Source organism: Rhyacophila brunnea, unplaced genomic scaffold, assembly GCF_057557595.1.
Source record: "Rhyacophila brunnea isolate RB1 unplaced genomic scaffold, BYU_Rbru_1.0 scaffold_2, whole genome shotgun sequence".
Classification (NCBI taxonomy): domain Eukaryota; kingdom Metazoa; phylum Arthropoda; class Insecta; order Trichoptera; family Rhyacophilidae; genus Rhyacophila; species Rhyacophila brunnea.
In genome coordinates, this window is record NW_028232859.1 from 41,616,568 (window position 1) to 41,637,988 (window position 21,421).

The following is a 21,421-nucleotide window of genomic DNA, read 5'->3' on the forward strand; positions in this document are numbered from 1 at the left end:
ATTTAAGCGTAGCATGCCACACATCATCTTCGGAACCATCAATAAGAAACTTATATAATGGAATCCAGAAGGCGAACAAAAACCTGATCGACCTCTTACAACATCATGGAGGGTTGGTGTCGAGGTTAACATTGGGCATCCAAAACTGACGGAAAGTACCTTTGAATAGACCACGATAGACGCAGAGATGTTATAGAAGGTCCACATAGGATCGTAGCGCTAACAAAAAAAAACTTAATGCATTATAGGTACTACCGCAAAATCATTTTTTAGCGATTATTCAACCATTGAGCAACATTTTTAATTTATTATCATTTGGCTTCAGCATCGCGTGAGGATGTATACTTTCTTAACCACACTTATTTTATATACTTATAAAAAAATATAGAGAATCGGTCTACAACTATTCCAGACCGGGTGTTGTATTCAACAAATATTTGAAAACCATAAAAAATTTGATATCAGACCTCAATTATTGCATATCGTCATAAAAATTTGTCATTCATAGCCTAATTATTCAAATCGCATTTGGCACATTTTTCGAATATGTGGATACCTATACCAATTTCTGAGGTTTTCTAAACCAAGTAAGTACCGATATAAATTTATTGATATTTAAATTTAATGATGTACTAAAATGATTCTGAATCACCTCACAACACTTAAGATCCGACGCTGTAGTATAAAAATAAATTTGCTTACAACCGTTTTATAAATAATTTATTTACTAATATTGGAACCAGCAAATGGATTAGAGTAAGAACTTTGCTTTTACTTCGCCGTCCCTTTTGCATTGGCCATTCCTATAAACGCCGCTATTAACCCCCGTTATAACGATTACCCTTTCACGTTCTGGTAACGACTCATTCCTACGCTGCGCCAGGGTAAGGAAGGCGTTCGAGGGTGGATTAAACCACCCCATTCTTGCTGAGCGAATAGGGTATACGGTGTCTTCGAAGGTAGCCCTTGCTACTAACTCTATAGGCACCTAATCACCCCCGTTACAAATGGCTTACATTTAAACGTCAATTTCTCTGCGTCGATATCTATCTACTCTCTCTCACTCACTGAGATAAGGAAGTGACTATGATGCGCTATCATTTGGTTTTAATCAAACATTTATCCATGGAACGTAGATCGTCTATGTCTAAATACATTTTAATCGATGCTCATAGATTAATACTTTATAACAATAATGTCAAAGTTAATGTCAGGCCCTAATAAATGGATTGTAGAATTAAGTCTAACTACGTCTTATATACAAAACGTATTATTTTTCTTGGAATATTTAAAAAAAATACAGTACCTAACAGTACCTAACAATACTTAAAAGGTGATTATTAGTATAATAATATGACAAGATTTTTTGTCATCGAGAATTGACCATAATATTTATTATATCACACATACTCTAGTGCAAACAAATCATTATCTTGGAAAACTACTCTTGGAACACTCTCAGAATAATTTTGAAGGCACCTAATGTCACAGTATAATATATCCTATTACAAAAAAATCAGGTAAGTAGGTATTTAATAAATAAAACAATTATACATAAGCATATTGCTCTATCAATTATTGAAAATATTAATAATGCATATTGTTGCACGAATTTTACACTTGTAAATATTGTACCCCACATATTTTATTATTTTAAAATAAATACTTCTATAATTATGTGTATCAGTTGAGGTTGAGAGTGAGCTTGGTGTAATAATCAGGATTTTATCACTATTTTCATTATGTAGATTAGGTACATTCGAGTGTAAATTCTACACAATCACATGCTTTATGTTGTTGTTTGATTTAATAAAACGCATTTTTTTTTAGTACTTATTTCACTTTTGAGAGGTTATTAAAAGCCTTAAATGGAGATGGGCTGGACACATAGCTCGAAGAAGAGATAATCGTTGGACAAATCTAGTCATCCAGTGGTATCCAAGAAGTACAAAACGTCCGCAAGGTAGACCTAGAGGCCGCTGGATCGATGAAATGATAAAGTTCTGCGGAAGTACGTGGCAACGCAATGCACGGGACCAAGAGAAGTGGAAGCAGCTTGAAGAGGACTTCATTCACCAGTGGTTAGATTCAGGTTGATGGTGATGATGATGATGATTCCACTTTAATAAATAAATTTGTACCGGTTTCGTCCGCCTCATTCTCGGAACATTTTAAACTTGCACACATGCTTTATTTTACTTTTTTTTGTTTAATAATTTTGCTACAAGAAATTATAATATTCATTTACGTGATTAAATATTTGTTAATATGATCAAAAAATATGCAACTTAAAACAAATGATTTATGTTCTCAATGTAGCAATTTGTTTATTATCTGGAACTCGTAGTATTAAATTGCTTAGCTTGTCTATTAATGAGAACTTCCTACAACAAAGAGAAGATTCCCCTTTATGGGGATGTGGCTCCCATTCCCGCCCGATAAAGACATGTGCCATTTTATCATTTGGCTCATTTAGCTGATAAACGGTAACCCCTTGTTTTTCCAGGCAATGTTTCCATTAACAATTTAGGCTGGGTCTGAGTAGCGTGTCGTCAGAAGGGGTCATACAAATTCCTTCGAATTTTTTTAAATGTAGAGAAATACAACAGTGTGGTAATGCAACTAACCTGCCAATACATCAACTGATTGACTTTCATTTTTGTCACTAATCGACACTGAGATATTAGTATGCCGCATCGGCACAGTAGCACAGGTAGGTTTTTACAATTTATAGAATTTATAAAAAATATGAAAAAAAACTATTAAAATTGTCATTGTGTAAAAAGATTTTAAAATATAAGTACCTCATTTCAAACGTTATAATTATTTTTTTTACATGAATCCGCTTCGTTAAAGCTATAAACTACTGACTTAGTATTAATTACATTTTAAATACTTAGTTGAAATGAACATTGTTCAAAAATATATAAAATATGCAATATTGTGATCATACCGAAATTATATTTGATATAAATAAAACAGATTTTCAGTTTAACTTAAGTATACATTTTTACTTTTTTATACAAATTTTAGAAATAAATATAAAACAACATTAAAACTATGAATTAGAAAAAAATCCTTGAAATAAAGTAGAGAAAACAAAATAAACCAAATTGTAATAAGTTATAAAATACTAGCTGACCCGGCAAACGTTGTTCTGCCATATAAATTATTTCTAGTGAATATTTTGGTTGTTAAATAAAAAATAAGGAATGTATCGTAAGTGTGTGGGGATGGGATCTATGATAGAAAGAGGAATGGAGCGCTGTAGACGATGACCGCCGATAAAAACAAAAAAACACCCACCATTCATTTTCTCAATTCAAAATAAGTAATGATGTTCATAATGAATGAATTACCTATGACAGGATCTCGTTGTTTAATGTTTATGCAATATCCGTCTTGTCCCTTCCAGAAAATTAGCGGATATTGGAGAGCTTCATATGAACGGTGTGTGTCAGCGATGAACTCCAGATTATTGTTTCGAATCACGATTTCTCGCGTCGATGTGCGGTCGCCAACCATGATTCCAGCAATGTCGTCAACAACAGGCGCATTGAATCGACGCACGTGCTCTCCAGCTGGTGTTTTATCAGGATTGATGACAATAGCGTGATTGTCACTTTGCAATTCGTGCATGTGTGCTTTAAATAATTTCAATAATTCATTGTGCTCATTCAATAGGGCGTCCAGTTCGCCGATGATGCGCCTGGCATTAGGCGAATTGAGGTTATTGTAGCGGCAACGTGCATCCACACGATTAATGTCCTCACCGCCCATGAAGTAGATTTGTAAAAAAATATGTGGTTCGTTTGGCATTGGCAGCAATGAGCCTACTTTGTGGTATACTTAGCCTTTGATTTTGAACGTAGAATGGAATTGTTGACCATTTGCCACAGTATTGTGAACTATTTCTGTTGCACCAAACGAAGTCATTTGGAAGCATGAATTGAATGTGTGAATGGACTTCAGGAACAGATTTGAATCTGGAACCGTGCCGATGAGCAAGCCGTTCAATGGTTCTGGTGGTATCTCAATTTCTGGTAGTTGCACTTTTCCTGATGCGCAACACATCCCGGCTGACTCATGTTTGAATTTGAGCGCATTACAATGGGGACATTCTTTGTCCATAGCACCAATTAGCATTTTCGGATGAGCGGAATATTCAATATCTGGTTCGTAATCGAATGCGAGACGAAGGAACGAAGCGGATGTAAATGCTCAATGTACTTGCTGGCGTTGTCAGTCATTTGCTCTGCGTGTGTTAACTACGAACTGGCGCGCTTGGCTCCGTTCCAATTGTCGTTGTTGATTTCGTTCAGCTCGTGCCTCTTGTGATTGAGATGCACGCAATTGCGACATGCTCACACGCACGTTTTTGTTATCTTGTTGGATTTGTTTGTCTGTTCTTTCTGCTCTACGATTTCACATGTTTGTTGCTTTATTCGTTCGACGGCCCAAATGGCCCCCCTTGCGTCTTGCTGGCATTGTGCACTGTAATACACGCACACAAAAATAGATAAATTAAAATAAATCGTACAAAATTTTGCACGCACTGCGTTGTGATATGCCGAATGAAATGTCAAAATGACGCGACGCTTCTTTTGTTCTTCTCGGACGTAGCGCCGTCTGTCATTCAACAACATAAATAATTTCGTTCTGTTTGAAATACGAACGACGGTTAAATTTGTTCATACAAAAATAATAAAATCGCGGTTAAAAAGGGGAGGGTGGGGGTAGGAGGGTAAAAATTTGACGTTATAGGTATTTTTTGATGCCAAATAATAAAAAAAATACAAAAAAAAATTGTCAAAAAAATAAAAGAATTTTTTTTCTGGATAGAGATACCCTAATCACCTAGCGGTATGAAATATACTTGTTGACTTATTCTTATACCTAACAAATATACATAAAAAAATTCATAAAAATCGGTCGAGCCATTTCGGAGGAGTGCGACCACAAACATCGTGACACGAGATTTTTATATATATAGAGATAATGTAATAATAATAATATGGGATCCTCTAACGAATTCACATTTTATAATGGATTTTTTATTGTACGAGTAAGTTAATATTTGAATGATTTTTATACCTACGTATTTATTACATAACAAATTAACAAATTGTATCAAAGGCACTTCTGGTAGATAGTAAGATATATTGTGTTCACCATATTCATTGTTTTATTGTCATATTACAAAGTATAATATAATATTTTAACATTACACTTGATTAAATTTCTAAATAATATGTTTGAAGTGTACATTCTTGACAATGATTGTAGTTTTAAAGCACGTTACTGTTTACGAGAAGGTTCTTTGATATAGACTTCCACCATAAAACTACGTTAGCGGCCATTCCCAAAGCTCCGCGCATCTCTGATTGAATCGTTCACGATCACACTGTCATCAATCCGATGCCCACCCATAGACAAATCTACCATACGCGAGCAATGAAAATTATTGCATGAATAAAACTTTAATATAACACACAATATTATTTTCGAATCGTCTATTTTTATCAACAGGAATGATAATACTGCTAAAAAAGATATTCATATTATTATAAATCAATAAATATACTTTTTTACACGTAAATATTTTTTTATTGACTACAATCCGGGGTGTGCATCTTAGCCGCCTCATGAAAAAGCAACGCATTACGTCACTGGCTCAATATGATCAGACCCATCTACCTAGTTAGATTTTTTTACTTGCATAATTAGAATTTTTTTTTTTTAACCATGCGCGATCCTAAGAAGATCACTTTATGGTTAATAATAATAATTTAAAAAAATATAATTATAAGTACTTAATCATTTCAATCACTATCGATAGTAGAAGGCCTCTCTTACTTCTCTTTTCTCATAACAGGATCATTTATTATCATGTCAGATTTTTGTTTTTTTACGAGAAATAGATGTTAGCCCAGCGATACTCAACCTGCGGCCCGCGGGCCACATGCGGCCCTTTAAGCTTTTATGTGCGGCCCGAAACACATTTATTATCAGGAATTTCGTATATCTTGAGATTCGTTTCGACTTTGACACACAGATAGTGACACCCAAAGAGGATTGTCATTATGGTCCACATCAGATCTGGTATAAGAGTGTTGCTATTGCACACGATTAATTAAAGAAACACGCATAATTTTCAAAATCTCAAAATTATTTTGTAAAATAGGAGGGGGGTTTCATGATTTTTTTCGTCACACCAGTAGTGATGCGGCCCGCATTACTTTACAAATATATGTATTTGGCCCGAAGAAAAAAAGGTTGAGTATAATTGTGTTAGCCCCTTGATATACCCATTAAGTCGATGCTCTGAATTCAAACCCACACTGAAAAATAACATGTGAATTTTGCCCAATAGACTCGTTGAATTTGATAACACATCTTTTACTTACCAGGCAATTGCTCTAACCATTAAACTACCAGAACGGTTTATTTCTCTTAATACCTATCTACGGTATTGCGGATGTTTGCAAATTCCGTCAACAGAGTCTTTATGTTGAACTAGAGTAATAATCAATAAGTCGTACTAAATTTGATTCATAGAATGTTTCCAAGTCAATTACTCAAATTTTTCAGTATGACTTTATTATAGTATTTCTATACAACAAGCCGTGTACGGACTAGGCACAACTTTTTAAATAGGTACAAAATATTTTTATTCAAATATGTACGTAAGTATGTAACTTGGAAAAACACAATAAATGTTATGTTATAATAAACTTTTTTATAAGACATCCATTTTGATATTTACAGGTACCTACCTATTAGTTCTTTATAATGTGTACTTATACGTTCTATAGCTATCGATTGGGGTGAAGCATCTAAGATATCGGTGGCCAACCTTTTCAGCAGCCGGGCCAGATTCTAAAAATGAGATTTCCTACCGGGCCGCACAACCGATTTTTTTTATTATACAAAACAAATAAATATATAATATATATACATATTAATAAAATAAAACAAAAATGAGAATCGAACATATTTATTAGATAAGACTTTTTTTAAATAATAAAAAATAAACAAAATAATATAAAAATAATAAATTTTAATGAGAAGTTTGATTTTGTGTGGCAGAACTAAGTGCTTCAATATCGATATCGAGTGAGGTTGTTCCTACACGCAAACAGTTTTCCAAATGCACATCAGTGTTACGTATTCTCACTTTGAATTTGATAATATGCTTCATCAGACTAAAAAGCTGTTCACACGTGTAAGTGTTTCCAAATAACGAAGTCATCATTAGAACATGTTTGTAAAGTGCAGGAAATTTCTCCTTATCCAAATATGTTTTGTAAAACTCTTCCAAACCAACCTGATGGAATTTCTCCTTTAACTGTTCATCGCAACATATTTCACAATGTTCCATTTGTAAATTTCTCGGTAATAAATCGGAGAATGGCGTTGCAAATGCAGCAAAAAGCACACGGTGCTTTTTAAAATCTTGAGCTAATATCGAATCTCAATTTGCAAAATTAGCACATCTAGCGGCAGCATTTGATATTATTTTTATTTTCTCACTGCTTCACGGGCCACAAGTTGACATCCAGTGGGCTGCATGCGGCCCGCGAGCCGCGGGTTGGCCACCCATGATCTAAAAACATGATTTAATAAGAGCATAACATCAGTATCACTGAAAAGACGATACGTAAAGAAGAACCACAATATAGCTATGATTGTATAAAAGATTTATCGTAGACATTAGTTTTTTTAAAGTGTTATCACTAGTCTTTCTGAATTCTTAGCATATCTCCCATCGTTCACATTATCTTAAACGTTCTGGGCATGAGTAACGTATTTCCATCGCGACTCTGTTTTACGTTTATTTTATACGCGGTGATAAGACACCCCGGCTAATCTACGAAAAGTGGCAACCCAAAATAATCTCGATGCAGTAAAGAAAAGTGCTTTCCTTTTTTCTCGTAATCTAACAGGCATTCAACAAGAAATGCTTTGTTTTTTTTCTTTCTTCTAATCTTAACTGAGTGTAGGAAGATCGTTGATTTAACAAAAATATTTTTTATTATTCCGCTTGTACTTGTACATTGTTTTTAGCGTGATAAGAAACAATATTAAACAGATAAAAATAGTATTATATTTAAAATATAAATATTTTATAATACATAATATGTATGTATATAAGTATTAACATAATATATCAGCTTAAGTTTAAAAAAACAGAGTGAGTGGTTCTATAGAGAGATAAGAACAACTATATACTTTGGCGAGAATTTATACTTATTCCATGAATCGACAATCGTACCATAAATGGTGTAACAATTTAACCTTGAACATGTGTAGATGTAGATGCATTTTTCTAGTACGTGATAAGGCAGGGTAAATATGATTATTATTTTGGTTACCTACTATCATCGTCTGCACTTACACCTACTATAATCCATCGTATACTCCCGTTTTGTACTCTGTCAAAACGATCAGACCTCACGATTATGTGATATATTCATATTATATACCTTGGTATTATTTTATTTTTTCAAAAAGACGAATCGCTTGGCTTGACTTGCCAAAAGTTACTACATTTTATATCGTCGGTATACTGGCAGAAAGCTATAAGTCAAAAATCCTTGTTTTGAGAAAATCGACTTTTTCTAAAATCAAGAAGTTTGGAGCTCTCTATTTTTTCACCTAAATCATTATTTATTAAACCAACCACTCTATGAAATGCATTAATCATGTAAGAATTCAATTCAAGTATAAGCAAGTATTTTTTGTAATAATTATTGTTGATTTTTTGAATTTGTAAATAAAATGGTGACTTATCGTTTTCTACCAGTACACTTTTGGAGTCAATGGAGTGGCAATAGGCTAAATGTTATAGGTAGTTGGCTAGTAATATACAGGACTCCTAATTATTATAGAAATGGATTTTTTTACTTGCAATTTTATATAAATTAGAAATTTACACAGAAATAGAGGTACTTCTGTTTGACATTATTATGAAAAAATATCTACTTTGATGACTTTTTTGTGTATCATTGGTATTTTAACTTCAAATTAAAATAGTCTTTATAATTTTTTTCATACAATCAATACCTAATTAATTATGTCAATTACGTGTATTTAGAGGAGAGGATAAAAATAAAAATGGGAATTACATAGTATTTTGTTTATTAATTTGTTTCCAAAAATATTGAAACAAGAGTTAAGTACCTACCTACCTATGATCTATTTTATAAAAAAAACATATAAGTAATAGTTAATTATGTTAGCCACATTTAATTTTACACAAATTGAGATAAATTACATAAGAGTTATTCCTCTTCCACATCAGAATCAAATTCCGATGGCTCAGGTAATGACGTCCTATCCAATGAAGTTGAAGTAGGTAAATTTTCACACCACGGATGTAGTTCTGGAAGTATAATGTTTACTACGACACATGGCCAACAAATCTTTATTTCTTCATAGACATACATAATTACCAATGACACGCGCTCTACCTTCAGCAATTCGAAGCCTCCGTATCTTTGGTGCATTGCTGTCAATATTTCCCAAAATAAAATCTTATTTGCGCTCAAAACTGCCTGATGGATATAAAATCAACTGTCAATCGATGAGTAGAATGCGCGGGTGACGTACGCAATTTAATTAAGTTGGTACAAATAGGCGAGCAGTGGCATACATGTGTACAGCCAAAAAGATATAAGTCACGTTGACGTTTTTGTGCAGCTATAGAAATATTAAATCTCTACAGTCATAAAACTTTAAGTGTACTTATAGTTATTTTCCAGTAAGAAATGCGAACATAATTAACTTAATTCGTATTGACATCTTTATATTACGAAAACAATAAATGGAATATGAATGAGCTTGTTTTTCCAGACGATAGAGCGTGTTAAAATCTATCAAGTTGCATTATTAGGTCAAAACAGCTAAATTTTGACTTAAAGTTTTCTGCCAGTATACTGACGATATATAATATATATATCGGCTAGACTCGATAACGTAGATCAGAGCCCCCACAAGGGAGGGAAGGCTGACAGGGCTCTATCCTGGAGGCTTGGGCATAAAAGGGGCCCGGAATGGCGAGTTGACCAGCTAAGATAGATGAACACAAATAACAAATTTACTCTAATACCAAAAAAAGTCGCCTGCGATGCTACTTTATATTAGGACTGTTAAATATTTTGAATATGTGGTTGTGCGTTGCAATTTGATGTGATATGATGATTGATATAGGTACTTAAATGATAAATCCCGTATAAACTTTGGGAAACACTACTGTAGATATAACACTGCTCTTAACCACAGCGATAGGTAGGTGGGCCCGCCAAAGATCCCGGCATGATATATTGTATTAAAGATTAAAATATCCATTTTAAATACTTATACTCGTAGATTGTTTAATAATAACTATCTTTAGATCTTTATTGGCGTGAAGTGAGATCGGAAATGCTCTTCATCACACGTGCTTTTTATCAGTTAGAATTTTCAAAATATTATATACTTGAACTGAATATAATATATGCGGAGTTTATGTAGACTGTCTACTTAAGTAAATAATAAACCTACATATCACAGCAAAATCAGTAGAAACAGAATCTCTTATATTATTATGATCATGGCCCCCACAAGGGGGGGTCTGACAGTGCTCTAGCCTAGGGGCCCGAGCTCAGGAGGGGCCCGGCGTGGCGAATCGACCAGATAAGTGAGGTAAACACACATCACAAATTTGCTTTAATAGCAAAAAAAGTCGCTATTTTCCTTCGATAGTGTTATTATTTAAAAATATGTGTTTGTACAATACAATTTTAATTGTGTATCGATACTTGACACCGCTATAATTCAAATGGATGTATTAAAATATACAAAAGTCACTAAATATACACATTAATTTTACCGCGTACACCGTTTGGAAAACGCTACTGTAGAGCGTCACATTACCTGTATCCTTAGCGATAGGTAGGGGGGCCAGGATTATATTACATAATACCTACTTGTATTATTATCATAAAATTGGTTCATTCACATCAATATCTAGGAATAATTTAGGCATGTACCGCACCGCATCTACAGCATCTGTGAACCACACGACACTGTTAAGTAGGTACCTACATAAAGTGAATCACTTGATGCGTCTAATTTTCATAATGGAAATTGTCTATAAACTCAGAAAGGGACAGTTAATTTTTTTCATTACCCAAAATTAATTTCACCAATGACAATTTAAAATCCATTAAAAATACCCATGTAAACTGCAGTTATTTACCGGGTTCACTTTTTGCATTGAACAGTTCAGTAGTAATATTATAACTGCATTTTCATAGTTTTAAAAAACAGCACTTAGTACTCCTACCCGCACTCAGAGCACTGGCGAATCCGCCTCTGGACTTATGCGATTTAAATAATTCAAGAGTAGTGATTAAAAACCGACAGTCTTCATGCTTGAACAATAATATTAGTTTACATGAAAAAATATTTTAGTTCAGCTAAAATAAACCAATTTTCACTACTCAAAGTGAAAATACAGCCATAATACACGTTATCACACCCAAGGAACACCTAAATACACGTGGACCCGATCATAACTAGACTATAGCCAAGCTATTATTGACTCCGTGCACCCTTCCGTAAGGCATGATGTCGCCTGCCTGGCTTTCATAGACCGTCCGCGTCAGCAAAAAATATCTCGTAAGCCCGAAACGTCACTAGTATAGTGTCACGTGACGTGGTAATTGAAACCGATTTGCAGGGGAAAGTCTGCGAAGAAGGAAAGGGGTGGTTTAATTCCGAATGCCGCAGGTGTGCACAAATTAGAAGCATTAAAATAAAAGCCCGCCTAATTTCATTTAGTTCATTAACGCGGGGTCTAGGGCAGTGGTGTATGCTGAATAATACGTTACAAAAAATAAATCATCATTTTTGTCATTTATTTTATAAGACAGTAAGTAGTTAAACTATTCTAATTATATTATAGTAATATAATATTATATCATATAAGATTCAGCACTTTACTTTATGATGACTCATGATGATGTTTCTACAATATGTATTTCGCTGAACTGGTGAGCTTTTCATATTATATGTATACCTACCGAAGAATACATTTTTGAGTTTGTATAAGGTTATTATTATTATTAATTAAACTGACGTTTTACGTCGCTGGGACACGTATTCTGGATGCCGCCAAAGAGTGCGACACTTCGTACCCTTGTGGCACAGCATCAAGGGTTCCGTCGCTCTGCAGCGGTGCTACAAGAGTGACCTACGTATAGCAGGTCTGACATGGCGAGAGGCGCAAGAGTTGGCAATGGACCGAGGGAAGTGGCGCCAACTTGTGCTTGCCCTATGCCCCAATGTTGGAACGTGACAGGGTGGAAGAAGAAGAAGAAGAAACTAGCGTTTACATGGTAAAACTACATTATAATGGTTTTGAAACAAGTTATTTTTATTAATTCTACTTTAATTAAGTCATTTACATTGACAGCTGTTTTGGGCTTTAAACCCATCTTTGGAACGGACTTAATTAAAGTAAAATTTTAATAAATAACTTTTTTACAAAACCATTATAATATTATTACTGTCCATACTGTTTGGTGAGAGATACATAAAGAACCAGTGTGTTGTAAGAAACAATAATTGGTGTAAATCCATGTCATTATTGACAAACGGTATCTATGTGATGAATAGGTATCAAGTGATACCCAGTTTTATAAATTATTGTCTAATTTTCGTTTTAAATAGTAGATCTAAATTTAAAAATTTAAAAAAAATACACTGTTCCTTGTATTTATGAGATTTGAAAATTATTTTTCCATTATGAGGGATTTTGTGGATTGATTTTTTAAATAAATAAAAATAATGTTTGTGGACCATAGTAGAGGACGATGCCGCATTACATGGCTTAAAAAGTACCGTGATTGGCACTAATTCACTTCCACAGATCAATTCCTAAGATATAGCGCAGATCACGCAGACGCTGGCCGAACTCCAAAATGGGATGGTACGAGAAGAAGAAGAAGACATAAATGGAAGCAAGTGTCTCACACATATGAAGATACTTATTCGATAATACTTGCGAATTAAATAAAAAAATATATTTTTAAATAATATTATAAAAATAATAAAATGATTGAGGTTTACAACATAGACTGAGGATATAATATGTGATGCTACATTAATTTTTGTTATTTTGTAGCACTTGCTGTCTGATTTTCGAAGATTATTATGTTATATTTTCAACCTAATAGGTATATACAACAATTTTCGACGACTTTTTATATTGAAATGATATAAATTTTCTTAATATTGGGAAGTATATTTTAAATTATGTTACCCTCACTGTCGAGGTTCACAACCTGCATGACTGAAAAAGCTCTGTCTTTTTACAGTATCTTCTGTTTTTCTTTCTTACAACAATTGTAGGAATATCAATATTAGAACTAATTGCCTTTTATCTATGTCTTAAAAAATCTCTGTTGAAGTAAATTTCCTCATATTCTAATAATTATTTAAGTTGTTTTTATTATTAACCTTGTAGGTAGGATCTACTACTTTGATTATTTCACTTGTTCATATTTTATAGTACAGACGTACTTTAATATAAATTTGAAATTCAACCCTTTATCATTGTAGCTGCATCTAAAAGAGTAAACGAAGTGCCTACCTACACCACTGCTTAAAGTGAACGACGTATACTCGTGCCAAACGATTGCTTGGAACTTGGCAAATTCGAATTTTCGGCCAACCTCCTTCGTGTTTTTTCATTATTTTTTTCCTGTGGTAAAACTCAGCTGGGAACCGTGCGGCAAGAAATTGTTTTGAAAACAGTTGAAGTATTCCGTTGACACCCGCCAGGTGCCTATTATGATACTTTGCATTTAAATTGACCAGTTGAACATTCCATTTTCAATATAATGTTCGAAATTTGAATTTATATCGTCCACTGCACAGACTGCATAATATTCCAAATTTCAAATAATTACAATGTAGATTATAGGTATACTACAGATTATTTTTGAGATGGGTACTAGTAACAAGTATACTTGCATACTATTTATATGAGATTTTTATGGAAGGTAATTTGGGTATCACATTATTATCCTATGATTATGATGTGATAACTCAAACGAATGTCGTATAAAAATAGTGGAATTTAATAAACGGGTAGGTAATTTAGAAGATTTCCTCAAACTCTGGGTGTTTATATTGTGATTGTTTCACTACACTATTTTAATTGGGATCATGGCATGCTATTCTGATATTTATTTAGTTATTCTAAACTACCAATAAGTTATGTTACTACAAATAATATATATAACAAACATAATAATACAAATATTTGTCTTGTAAAATGAATTTCTATTTATCAAATAAACCATTAAAATAAGCATTCAAATTAAAATTTATATATGTACATATAGTGAACATTACAAAATACAAATTCAATACGTTCACAGTATTCATCGTCATTATCATCGATGGGTTCTGGCATCTTTCCAAACTATTCTTATCCAAAGCAGACGCTTTCCAATTCGGTACTTCAATCATATGGCAGTCAAGTAAAGTAAGTCAGGTAGGCAACTAAACGTTATCTGTAAGTAATAATGATATAAGTATAACACATTTTCGTGGACAAACTTATTTATTTTGTAGTGTTGACTGTCAATAAATTCATTTTAATATAGATGCATAAGCAGTAGAGATGGGAAAACTGGTCGATTTTGAAGACTAAGTACACTTACTACCAGTATAAAAAATACATAGTATCAAAACTTGTTCCAAAATACTTACTAGTATTTGGAATACTATATAGAGCATTTGGCGTGCGTAAGCGACATAAGTCTCATACTGAAACTAAAACTTAACTCCATATTAGTATTTGAAATATCGACTTCAATAGATCGCTAAAAATACACTGAGCTGGGCTTTACGAAATGTCCCATTTATTATAAAATTTTAAGCACATTTTAAATTTATGAGTTGTTTTTATGTTGTGTTATAATATGTATTCTTGAATATAAAATGAATAACAATGATTGTTTTATTTAAAACTGCCGTCACCTTGCCACATTTCCGAGGGAATATGCTGCTACAGAAAATATATGACCTATTGTTCATTCATAAGATGATGTCATTCACACGCATAGACCAATAAATTAAAATATAATTGTATTCAAGTGCTATCTCGCTCGCGCGCATTTAATGCCAATAGTATTGAAAGTCTACCAACTAGCCAGCGACTCGCGATATTTTTTGTTGCAAGTTTTTTGGAACAAGTTTATTGGGCCACACGTACTGAGTATGGGTAGTTTCATCCGATACTTGAGTACACAAACTGGTGACAGTATTTCCAACTCACCTTTAATAAGCAGTAATCCAATCATTGTAGTGGATAATATTTAAACTGTATTAATATGAGACTCAGCATTTACTTAGCTGATTTTTGAAATGGTTTACTACAAATGTTTTGTTTAGAATATAATATGAGGATGAACAATTCAAGTATGACTACCGAAATATATGTTTGAGTTTAGGTACATATGTGATATTATTGTCAATATTGTTATAGTGCGGATAGAAAAGAAGCTATATAATGTTGAAAAGAGATATTTAGTAAAATTCTAAGTTTCCTATATAATTTTGTCTAACGAGAAATTTTTATATGAATTTATAAACTCGTGTCAATAAAAATATCAAATAATACTGTCACAATGAATTTTTCCTCGAAAATTTGACGTTATTTTTTGGTAAATAATTCTCATTATATTGACGTTATGCAAACTAAAACGATTTGATTGTTTTACGACTGTGTTTTATTACTACAATAAAAATTAATTACTATTTCAGAAATAAAAATAGTTTACGAGGAAAAATGGGCATATTTTTTTTTAACAATTCTAGGTATTTTTAATTGTTAAATTATCTGGAAAAACTTCATAAACTTAGTACTTAACTAAAATTAATATGTTTATTTGCTAATGTCAAAAGTTTTAAAAACTGTTTTTAGTAGAGAAATAATAATAACCACGATATTAAAAGCGTATATTTTTATGACTTTCTATAACGATGTTAAGAAAATAATACTATCACTCGTTGTGCTATAAAAAGAGCTAACTTAACAAGCCGGTTATAAAAAGTGAATATTTTCACCATATTCGAATCCCCTAAACGCGATAATTAAAATTTTATGTCGGATAAACAAAACATAATTCGGTAAGCGTTAGTTTAGTGCCGCCGCAGTTGCCGCAGGCCATTAAATTTATTTCTAGCACCGCGCACGACTCCTTACTACTCATTTGGGACTCTGTAGTTTTTACATCTCACTGTGGTTGTCAAATATGATAATAATTTATTATTATATTATTTTATCCAACTATTATTACATTAAAAAAATATACTATGAAAGGTATATCAATGAGTAAAAATGGTTTGCCCAATTATGGTCACTTTCATCCCTCCTACTTCAAATCCCTAGTTATTCTCGCAAGTCCAGGCGACCAGTAGTTACGGGTCATCAGTTGAACGTGATTGAATAACAGGCAATTATCTCAAGACAACGGGCGGGTGTAGGCTCGTTACAGCTAGACCGTTGCTTAAGCAATAATTCCAAGCATACAGAGTGATTCAAAAAGTTAAGTGCATATCACGAGCGTGTCTAATGCAACCATCGTAGACCCCATAATTCTATCTGAGTCTCCATGCAAACTCCGTTAATCAGACTACCTGTTTCCGTGTTACCGGCACAGGGTCTCATATTAGGGCCTTATTTATCATATCATTCAAAAAAAGTATACCATGTGAGTGCTTACTAGAAAGTGAAGGCATACACCAGGGACCAACTTCAGCCATACCGCAGAACATCATAAAAGGTCAGTGACTGGCATCCTACGTGTAACCGCCTCTCCCCCAGAATCCACATTCACCATCACAATCCAATTCCACCAACCAAAAAGCGCAACCACTCAAGTCTCACTCAGCTTAAACACCCCGTCTCCTATAAGAAGTGATAATAAACAATTTCCCAACCTTAGAGAGCGATGCAGTACTATCGGCATTATCTTGGTAATAGAGACTATCCCGAGTTGTTATTTTAGCTCGACTTAGTAAGCGTGTCTTGAACGTATTTTAAATGATTTCGTTCTTGCACACTGCCTTTTTTTCTGTAGATTTACCACCTACTATATTACATAATTATTATTATGGACAGGTAATGTAGGCAATGCATTCGAAGTTTTCAATGATGGCATTTTAAGAGCATACATAAGTGAAACGGCAAATAATTTTCAACATTAGGTGGGACGAAATTTCGCATCGTCGCCAATCGCCGAGCGGTATTCGAGGTGGGAGCACGTTGATTATTTTTTTTGTGATGGCGTCGTAAGAATATATTCTTATATTGTGTAAAGATTACTAAAAAACGTTAAGCCTGTACTCGAAAAAGCAAACATGCCAATGAATATAATATTATTATTGTTACTAATATAACAATAAACATTACACTAAATGGACGCATGTTGAATTTTTATGACAAATTATGTTCCGTTCGGCACGCATCATTGGTGCAATCCGCGCGTCGCATAGTTACGATCTTCTTCTACAATGCCTCAGCTGAGGTATAGCCTTAAAGATACGCGTCTATCTTAGTTCTGAATCGTGCTGTTAGTTATTTACACACTTAAACAAACGTTATAGACACAGACCATTCAGGTCCATGAATGAATGCACAACCATCTTCTGAAGTCACTATCCTGACATCTCTCTCCAACCCGCCACGCCCATCCTCTTTGCGCCCCTCTTGACGTTTTCCATCCATCTATTCCAGTGCGGTTGAGATTGCCGGGGTTACTTCATAAACGTGAAATGTTTATCTACATCCATCACATTATTACAAAATTTTGTAGAACAAATACTACGTCATATTGTTTTTTATTTCATTTAATAAGAAAATACCTTAAAAATTGGCATCCCTTGCTGCTTTCTGGGTAGTTTAGAAGTATTAATAAAAGAAGTTCAATTGAGTGTTTCTTTTCTTTCATTTTTTATATTACTTCAAATGCAGAACATGATTAATAAAATCTTTTTTTGTAATAAATGTGAAAATTGTATGTAAAAGTGAAATGTTTGAGAAATGTTGAAGAAATGACTTATTTTGGTTGGATGACGGCATGTCGTAGTGTCGCTGAAGACAACTATAGCTGCATCATGAAAAGAAAAACAAGAAAAATGGATATGTTAAAAGGAAAAGTTTTATTTTAAAGTCAAACATAACAGCCACTCACAGTAGTTAACCTTTTGTTGGGTTTTCTAAGCTTCTTCACCTTAAATAATAACTAATTTATCACTATAATGTCGTATTTCAGTTAAAACTATTTTGTACTTAATACATTTTTATTATAATATACTTGTACTTACGTATAATAATATTATGTTTATTAATAATGAAATAAAAATAATAATTTAACATATTGTTGAATTAATGCTTTCGACAGTATATCTTAAATAAAATTCTAATATTAATAATACTAATAAAACAATATATTATAATATATTTCTTTTTTTAAAACTACAACAGGTCATGACACTATGATCTCAACGGGATTGAACCCCGATACCCCGGATGAAAAACTAGCACATTGCGCACTGGAATATGAGGGTCACAATTTATTATTACAATTATTGGGGCTAACTTTTCAGAAGTTTCGTCGACTCTGAATCAAACATATTTTTAAATGAATTATTTTTTTTTTGGATTCAAAAACACATTCATAGACTGTTACTATTCACATTTAGAATAGGTATCCCTAAATAATTATTATAAAATGTACTAGAAACTACTTGCCAAACGATAACTTATCTCTACATATATATTATTTACTCTTTTTATATTTTAAGAGACAACAAAATGTTTACGAAGCATTATTCGGAATCTCCATCTGACGTGACAAATAATATTAAATTTCAAACAAACCCAATATGTCGTCCAAAAAAACTGTAAATACATACGTGGAGAAACTTTTACTAAAATATAATATTTTAACCAACGATAACAACATATCCGAACAGTTTTATTTCAGAATATTTAAACTAGAATATATTTGTATTATTATTTCAAATAAGTGTACAAATATTATACCTAGTTATTTACATTCATATTAAGTATGTACGTACATGCTTTTTAAAAATATATTACCTATCAATGTAAGAATATTGTAAAAATATTATCAGTCACCATCGCTGTAATAATACTGGGATGCTGTACTAGGGATATGTGAATCCGTAGTATGGTATTTAGTTTCGCATTTATGATACATAAACGGTTCTTATACTTATTTAATCTGACCATTTAAGACCCACCGAACAAAGCTTTAATTCTAAAATACCTAGATACAATATACTTGTTCAATTTCAATATATTGTAATATCGAAGTCGATTAAAGCTATTAACTATTCTTATATTAATTTTAAATAATAATAACATTGACAATAATTCTGGTAATGCTAATAATATTATGATATAGGTACGTCATATAAACATTATAAACCATATTAAATTTAGTCTCTTCGAAATCGTTAACATTTTTCAATATTCGAACTCTATTGACAATATTGATAATTATACAAAATAGGGAAATACTATCTTAGTAGTTGCTTAAGCATTACTATTATACTTGCTTCTACTTTCCTAACCAATAAACTATAATATAATGTTACTTTAGTAACTAGGTAAAAACATTCAAATTCAATTGTCTGTTTGTGATTTCGAATTATTTTCTGCTTAATCAGTGTCTTGACTATTTCCATTATACTTAACCAAAAAATACAAATTTTGTATGCCTGCATGTTTATTCTATTACAATTAAAAAAACGACTAATCAAATATTGGTAATACTTGCGCTGATAACGTTATTCTATGAATTGAATTAATCCATCTTCATAATATGTCAAAAGGTTCGGAAGTTAAGATAAACAATGCACAAACATAACACAAATCATCACGAGTAGGTAAAGAGGTCATTAGTCATTTGGTTAGGTGAAATACGGATAGACTGACACATGCCTAGTGCCAACTGTTGTCTATCGCTATGATTTAAAAAAAAATATCAGTACACTTCTTTGTTTTAGATAAGTATATCTTTTTATTTACATAATTCACGAGTACGTAGTAGCGAATTATCGCTAGTAATAATTAAGTAAGTACTTGTTGTGTACTAAATAATTCAGAACTTTATATTACCATATTCTAGCCATAGAGGATTAAAATATAGTCTTTCACGGAGTGGAGGTTGTATTAAGAGATTTTTGATTATAAGATAAACTTGATCAACCTATTGGTTTCATGCTCTGATTCCACGTACAGATTCAAATACAACATGTGAATTTGCAAGACCTGAGATTGGAACCCGCGACTATAAGTGTAAGTTATTATAAGCCGACACTTAGGTTAGGCCATAGTGTATAGAACACTGTGCCCAATTGTTGTAATACTTATATGTATGTCGATATGTAGGTACCTAGTAATTTTTAAGCAATGTGTTGATAGATGTTTTAAAATATTAAAATTATAAAGTCAATTTACATAATTTTCAATGCATTCCATTGCGAAAATTTAACGAACTGCACAACGCAAGTCGGCAATCATAATAATTACTAGCGAAATTTTCGCAACGTTTTTTTTATTTCCTTTTTTACGTTTCTTCGTTTTTACTACGTAGTAAATCCAAGTTTTTTTGGCTAAATTATGCACCGCAGTAATAATTTTAAAATAATACACAATGCAAGAGCAAGTTTTATCTTCTCGCCGAGCAAACTTTAACAAAACAAGAGTTGAAAAAAATACAAATTCAGAGCAACAAACAAGACATGGATAATTCTTGTGTGACAGTCGCGAGGAAAAAAGTGCCACAGACTGTAATATTTATATGCAGGGGCAACGAGAGCAACCCTCTCCCTGCAATCTCTCGCAGTGGCACGCTTGCCCTGCGTCTACTTTTCTCCAGGGACTACTGATACACGCGGCCAAAGTGGCAAAACCACTCACTGTTGTGTTCGGTTGCTACGCTATTTATGTAAACAAAAACGAGCGTGAAATTTGCTTTAAATAAACAGCTTTTGTGACGATAATACAGTTGGGAACAAACCTAAAATCAGATGTACTTATAAGCTAATACGTATTTCCCTACTCTGAAACCTAAATAATCAGTATTTGATGATACTACACTAATTAAAACTCTTATTAATAGGAAAATAGTTATTTTGATAATGATAGGAGTGTCTCTATTTCTTTGACATATTTTCACTAACAATAAAACTCTATATATGAAAAGCTATTTCAATCATACTATTGAATTGATGTCTCGAAGATAAAAGTAATGAAAAACTATTTTGCTGAAACAAAAGCAATCCTCAGTAATGGCATTGAAATCAAACGAGTCAACATCTACGTCTA